The following is a 7,754-nucleotide window of genomic DNA, read 5'->3' on the forward strand; positions in this document are numbered from 1 at the left end:
GATAAAATGAAATTTCTGAGCCTGGCAAATTAAAATCCAGCTGCTGGATCTGGGGAATCCTCACTAAGTGTGGTTACCTAAGTAGTTGGACAGTCTGACTATTATAATCCTCTCTCAATCTCTCTCTCCATCAGTTACATTTAAAGAGGCCTCCGACTCAAATGCACCAGCCCACAGCTTTGGTTCCTTTGTGTTCTTCCTTACCCAGCCGGCACAACTGCTGAAGTGCGGAGTGCAGAAGAACCCTGAGCTGTTGTTGTAGCAAACGGCTTCCTCCTGTTAGGAAATTTCACAAACCCATCTGCTCAACAGACATCCTTCCTGAGGTAGGCTTGGAAAGGTTACAAACATAAGCAAAGGACAGAAAACCAGGTTCCCATTTCTGGGCTTGTGCAAAGTACATGTGATTGTTGCATAGACAAAAGAAGGGATGCTAGAGGGCAGAAAGCTGTTCACATGTTGGCCCAGTTCATAGTCTCCTGTCTTTACCTTTCCTTCAAAAGTTCTTGGGGATGGTGTTAGGCACAAATGGCCTGTCCCTTTTTCCTATACTTGCAGATAATCTCACACGGCTCACCTTGACCATGACGCCCCACTGCTGTGCCTTGCTCAGCTCTGCTCTCTGATAACGCCCTGTGCACTGGCTCTTTCCCTTTGCTCTGTCCCTTTCCCTTTGCTCTGTCTACTTGTCCTGAGTCTCATTTCTCTGATCCGGTTGAAAGAAATGCAAAGAGATAAAAAGAAAAAGCATGTCAATTTACTATTACATGTCAATTTTCAATTTACTTGGTTGCTAACAGAGTGATGTAGTCCTCACTGTGTGTTCTGCAGAACCCTAGGAATTGGCAGAGTTAAGCAAGCAGGGCTTTGGAAACCCTGGGTCCCCCACAGCCTCAGTATCATACATCTGCTTTTGTCTGTTTCACACATTGAGGTTCCATGTCAGGTTTTAATTGTAGTAAATCTAGTTCTGCTGCTGGAAATTTTCAAACGATTGTAAACCACTGGCTAGATCTCCAAGGGTACTTCTCTTTTGTCAGGGGATTAGGGATATCACGATCACAAATCAACTGAGGAACAATGAAGTGGTTAAGGGCACGGGCTCTGGAGCTCCACTGCCTGTGTTCATATCTGAGCTCTGCCCTCTACCAGCTTTAAGACAACAGCCTGAGGACCTCCCACACCCCAGCTCAGTGATCTGTGATGTCTTGGGCTACAATTCAGGATTGAGGAGAGGCTCTTGAGCAAGAGCCATATGCTGGGTTCTCACAACACTGCTTTTGAAATAACGGTTGTCCAGTAAGACAGTCACATGCACACAAGAAGAAGAGGAGAGGGAGGAGAAGTGAGTTCCTCATAGGTGCTAAATATATTAGACATGGTTTCAGTTGGTTTAGGCAAAATGACCACGAGGAGAAGGCTGTTACACAGCTTCAGCATAACAGTGCTGTGGTTTCCTGCTCCTATTTCCCATGTCTATCAGATTTGTTCCTTGCATTTTCCTTGGCTAAACCATAGCTTCACTATGCTCTATGGTCTGCTGCGATTATGCCTTAATGAGGACAAACCCACTTCCTGATCTCTTTAATGAATATTTGCTTCTTGACCCCTCATGTCCCCTCATTAATCTCCCCTCACATGGCTCCAGATTGCACTGCTAGAGGAACCTGACAACTCTCAGACAAACAGAAGACGCACTAAAATATTTAAAGTTCTTACTGCAGTGGTTTCTGCAGCCTCCTGCTTTCACTGAAATTATAAGTATAAATGGAGCCTTATCTCACCTATGAATGATAAAACAAAAGTAGGGAGGACTCAGATGAAACACAAAGAATAATGTTCTTGCTGCAGATATTAGAGGCACTGGGACAGATTACTGAGGAATGCCACAGACCTCCTTCCCAGTAATCCTAAAAATAACGGGAAAGGAGTTAGTCAGTTTGGGATGGCTGAGGTACCTGGAATCAAGAAACGGGGCTAAATGATTTTGGCAGTTCCTTTCTGGGACTTACTAGAGCCTAGTGAGCAAGAATATGGACTTTGAAATAGAAAGTAGACCTGAAAATGAGACCCAGTTCTAGTATTTACTAACTGTGAAATCTTGGGCACACTACTTAGCCTCTGTACAGAGAGTTACAATGAGGATTAAATAAGATGAATGGACACAAAGTGTTTAGCATAGGATCTGACTCCATAGAGACTGATCAGTAAATATTAGCTTCAGCACTTAGCCTGGAGTTTTATTCACCCACTTTCTTTCAACCCGCCATGTTCCATGTCATCTGCACAGACCCATTCTTATGCAACCACTGAGTCGAATTCTTTCTCATGCAGCTCCAAAATGGCAAGTCTCCAAGTCTGAACAAGTTTGGCAATCTCAACTGGTTCTCTTACTAATCAGCTGGTAGTTAAACTTCTGACTTAATTCTAAGTAATATAGTTTTCACAGAAAGGTCCCAGGTCATATTCTATCATTCAGTCTACCTCATGTAGAACCTGATGAAGATGCTACTGCTGATGGCTTGGTTGTTTCTCTTCATTCTTCAAGCCCAGATTCCCCTGTTCAAAGAGCCAGACTCTTTGAGCTGGAAGGGACCTTGGCATAATTTAGCCTGGGATAATTGCTATGTTACAGGTAATCTAGACTCAAAAATAGACTCAAACTGTGGGCCACAGGGCTTATAGGGTAGTCTTACAGGTGCAGTTGACTTCTGTGTAGTTTCAAGGAAGGGCAGAAGTTGATGGGAAGTTGGGGTAGGGAGGATGTTTAACAAAGGAAACGTGCAAACACCACATGTTCTAAGACATAGGAACATAGAGTGGCTAAAGTTTTGCGTTTCAGGAGGCAAGTAGTTAGAGGTAATGGTAAATAGGGGAAGAATTTCAGAAAAGAAAAACAGATTCAAGAAAGTTTTTTGGTAACCTAAGTTTCCATATCTATGTGGAGTTCTCCAAAACAGAAGATGAATGCAGGTTTTGCCTTTTCCAAAATACATGATTAGTTCAGCATTACATATCAAGCATCACACCAAAGTCTTAAAATCTGAGGGCTTTTTTTTTATTGCTTAATCTGAACTCCCAATTCGAAGCATCCACAATATCTCTGACAAGCATTAGTCTAGCTTAAATACTTCCAGTGCCAAAGCATAATACTGGAAGAAGCAACTCATTTCATCCCTTTATTTTAATTTATTTTTATTCGAAGCATAATTACATATGGTAAAATGCACAGACGTTAAGTGTATAATTTGATTAAACTTAATTGTTTAATCAAAATGTGAAAATTGCCATCACCCAAAAAGTTTTCCAATGCTTCTTTCCTGTGGCCCACCCTCCCTCTACCTTCTCACAGGCAATGACTATTCTGATTTCTACTTCCATAGATGAGTTTTTCCTGTTGCTAGACTTCACATAAGTGGAGTCATTCATTGTGTGTACTTTTTTGTGTCTGGTGCTTCTCATTTAACATAATGTTGTTGAGATTCATCTATGTTGTTGTATGCATTAATAGTTTGTTCCTTTTAATTGTGGGGTAATATCTCACAGTATGAAAAATCTCATTTTATCTCTTTAGTCTATTGATAGACACTGGCATTGTTTCCAAAGTCTGGCTTTTAGAAATAAAGCCACAGCCGGACATGGTGGCTCATGCCTGTAATCCCAGCACTTTGGGAGGCCGAGGCGGGAGGATCACAAGGTCAGGAGTTCAAGACCAGCCTGGCCAATATGGCGAAACCCCATTGCTACTAAAAATACAAAAATTAGCCAGGCATGGTGGCACATGCCTGTAGTCCAGCTACTTGGGAGGCTGAGGCACAAGAATTGCTTGAACCCGGGAGGCGGATGTTGCAGTGAGCCAAGACAGCGTAACTACACTCCAGCCTGGACAACAGAGCGAGACTCTGTTTCAACAACAACAACAAAATACATAAAGCCACAAAGAATATTCTTATCCAACTTTTTTTGTAGACGTAAAATTTCATTTCTTTTGGAATTTTCAGATCACATGATAGGTGAATATTTATGAGAAAATATCAGTTTTCCAAATGGCTCTACCATTTTATACTTTCGCTGGCCATGCATAAAACATCCTGCTGCTTCACAGCCTCTCTAACATTTGGTACTGCTAAAATTTTTAAATTTTAACCATTCTGGTGGGTGTGTAGTGGTATCCTGTTGCATTTTCAATCTGCACTTCCCTGACGACCAACAATGCTGAGCATCTTTTTTATGTTCTCAGTGGCCATGCACACATTCTCTTTAATGAGGTGTTTATCTAAGTCTTTTGCCTGTTTAAAAAAATTGATTGTGTTTTTATTATTGATTTGTAAGAGTCCTTTGTACATTCTGTTTACGAGTCCTTTGGCACCATGGAGAAAACTTCCACTTTGGAGCCAGACACCCAAGGGGTTTCAATCTTGGATCTGTCTGTATATCTTCTATGAGTAACTCAATGTCTCTGATCTTCAGCAGCTTTGTCAGTAAAATAAAAATAATTCTCATCATACAGGATTGCTTTGAGAATCTGAGAGAGCACAAATACAGCACTGAGTTCAGATCCAATCCTGGCACATAATAGGCACTTACAATAACATTTAAAGATGGTGATTATTAATATAAATGTTTAAAGATAATGGCTGAGTTGGCCTTCTGCTAAATCTCCTCTATTCTAAGTTAAATATCTCATTTTTTCAACTTTTGCATAAAATATGATTTCCAGACATTGCTGCCACAAGTTATATTTGAATTTTTTAAAACTCAGTAAGACAAGGGCATTGGCCGGTCAGAATGGACACAGGCCATTGGATTGGATGAGAGTCTAGGAAGCCCCTAGCAGACCAGACATTAATTAATATTTTAGTTATTGGATCCTCGGGGAAATTCACAGTGCTCTGGGTGGGGAGGCATGGTGCCTGGGACAATGGGATTTGGTAGTGCTCAGGAGCTTGCCAGGGCTCAGAAAATGATATGCCAGGGTGTGCATGGTGGCTCATGCCTGTAATCTCAGCACTTTGGGAGGCCAAGGCAGGTAGATCACTTGAGGTCAGGAGTTCGAGACCTGCCTGGCTAACATGGAGAAACCCTGTCTCTACTAAAAGTATAAGAATTAGCTGGGCATGATGGTACATCGTCTGTAATTCCAGCTACTTGGGAGGCTGAAGCAAGAGAATCACTTGAACCCAGGAGGTGGAGGTTACAGCGAGCTGAGATCGCACCACTGCACTCCAGCCTGGGTGACAGAGTGAGATCCTGTCTCTAAATAAATAAATAAACAAATAAAAAACTCCAGAGGGCCAGAGGATGCAGAGACTCGGAACTAAAGAAGATGGGAAAGCCCCACCAGCAGCCTCAGAAACAACTTCTCTCTGACTTTCTCTTGCCCTCCTGTCTTTTGTTCCTCTTTCTCTCCTGACTCCTAGAAACCAGAATTCCTCTTTCCCAAGGTGGGTCATAGAAACTAGAATTTCTTTCTCCCAAAGCAAGCCATGAGCCTGGAAAGATCACGCTCTCCCTTAATACTTCTTTCTTGAAGACCTTCATTCAAGAGGGGTCCCGTTCCATACTCAGGAGGAAGGAGGTCAAGAATAATCTGAACAGACCAGGGCCTAATGGGCCAGTAGACCTTGGGAGGGTAGTTGGGCTTGGACCCTGCAGGCCAGCGGCCCTTGGGAAGTTAGCTGGGTTGGGGCCAAGTGGCCCAGAGGCTCTTGGGAAAATGGTTGGATTTGAGCCCTGGAGGCCAGCAGACTTTTGGAAGGTAGCTGGGTTTGATGCCAATGTGCCAGAAGACTGAGAGAAGGCAGATGAACCCACTCCCCTGGGAAAGGAATTGGCATTTACCCCCATGGGGCTGCCTCGCCTTGAGAAATGAGCTGAACTAGGGCCTATGGGGCCAGGACCCCTTAACATGGGAGATGGATTTGGCCATGGAAGGCCAATTCCCCAAGAGCCAGGACCCGAGTTTGGGCCCATGGGGCCAGGTACTCTTGCCATGGAGGGGGCTTGTGCCCATGTTTCCAGAAGCCTGTGAGAAAGAAGCTGAATTTGCTCCTAAAAGACCTGCTGCTCTTAGAATGGGGGCAAGATCGAGGCCTTGAGGTCCAGCCATTCTTAAGACCAGATCCTGGGCCCAAGAGGCCACCTGCTCTGGCATCTAGATTAGGGCTCAGGCCCAGACCACTTGGTCTTGGGTTGGGCTCAAGGCCTGGGCCTGGAAACACACCTGACCTGGGGGCAGGGTTTGTCTCTAAAAAGCGTGATCTCAGATTGGGGTTTTGTCCTGGGCCCAGGCCAACCGGCCCAGGTTTGGGAGGACCATTCCCAGAGGTCAACAGAACACCTGCTCTCATGTTAGGTCCAGATCCAGGGCCCATGGGACCACCACTTCTGGGGTCAAGACCTGCTCCCAGGAGACCACCTGCCCTTAGATTGGACATAGGACCTGGTCCTGGAAGACTCCCTAACCTAGGGTTAGACAGAGGCCCGGGGCCTGGCAGAGCCCTGTCCTAGGGTTTAGGGTGGGTCCTGGGCCTGGGCCTGGCCCCAAGAGGCCACCAGGCCTTGGGGAAGAAACTGCACCTGTGCCAGTGGGATTCATTCCTCTTGGAAAAGAAGCCATACTTGGGTCGCGAGCACCAGCTGGGAAAGGTGCTAGATTTGAAGTCAATGAGCCTGATGAAGCTAGAAAAGGAGATGGAGAACCATTGATTTGTAATTGGGTACATGGATGCTTAGAATAAGGCCTCTATTTCCCAGCATCCCTTGCAGGTAGGTGTGATCATGAAACTAAGTTCTGGCAAATGGGATGTGAGCAGAAGTGATGTGTATGCACTGGCTTGTGCCCTTTCTCCTTCCCACTGGATGACTTGAGGATGTTCTGGTGAGCCATTGTGGATCATACAGACAAAGGAGGCACGCTGGGATGGCACAGCAATGAGACGGAAGGAGCCTGAACTACCGACAGCTGCATGGAGTTACAGCAGAGACGCCAGCTAATGTGTAGGAGAAATACACTTTTGTCTTGTGTAAGCCACCATCATTTTGGGTCTCTGTGGCATGCAGCTAAAGTTTTATCCTAACTAATCCACTGATCCTAAAAACCTGTGTGCCACTACCCCTACTCTTACCCTGGTTTTCCAACAGGAGCACTTAGTAACGTATCGAAATCGAGCTAGATAAGTTTATTCATGCCCAATCATTAGTTATTTTTGATTGATAGAGTAGCTGCCAAGTTGGAGCACATAAGGTTTAGTTACTCCTCCACAGCCTCACTGCCAGATTTTAATGATAGCAAACCTTGCACCAGATTCTGCTATACAGGCAGATGTTTATTAAGTAAATATGTATTAGCAATAAGGCATAGGAAGTCTCTCAGCAATCTTTTAGGTGCTTTCATTGCACGTTACTTGAATGTGCTTTACTAGATGTAGATGCAACATTACAGAGTCGGTATTCAGTTAAACTTATGATTGGTAACAAGCAACTAGAATCCTTAAACACAAGGACACAGGAAGAGCTAGGGATTAAGACTCAGCTGGGGCTGGGCGCAGTGGCTCACACTTGTAATCCCAGCACTTTGGAAAGCCAAGGTGGGTGGACTGTTTGAGGTCAGGAGTTCGGGATCAGCCTGGGCAACACGGTGAAACCCTGTCTCTACTAAAAATATAAAAACTAGCTGGGCATGGTGGTGCACACCTGTGGTCCCAGCTACTCAGGAGGCTGAGGCAGGAGAATCGCTTGAACCTGGGAGGCGG

General features: G+C 44.7%; 1 pseudogene; it reads right to left on the reverse strand.

Moving 5' to 3' along the window:
• Positions 1-1,977: 1,977 nt before the first annotated feature.
• Positions 1,978-6,706, reverse strand: LOC108523213 (chromosome transmission fidelity protein 8 homolog; annotated as a pseudogene).
• Between the last annotated feature and the right edge of the window lie 1,048 nt (positions 6,707-7,754).

The sequence above is a fragment of the Rhinopithecus bieti genome, unplaced genomic scaffold, assembly GCF_001698545.2.
Source record: "Rhinopithecus bieti isolate Rb0 unplaced genomic scaffold, ASM169854v2 scaffold_70802, whole genome shotgun sequence".
Taxonomy (NCBI): Eukaryota; Metazoa; Chordata; class Mammalia; order Primates; family Cercopithecidae; genus Rhinopithecus; species Rhinopithecus bieti.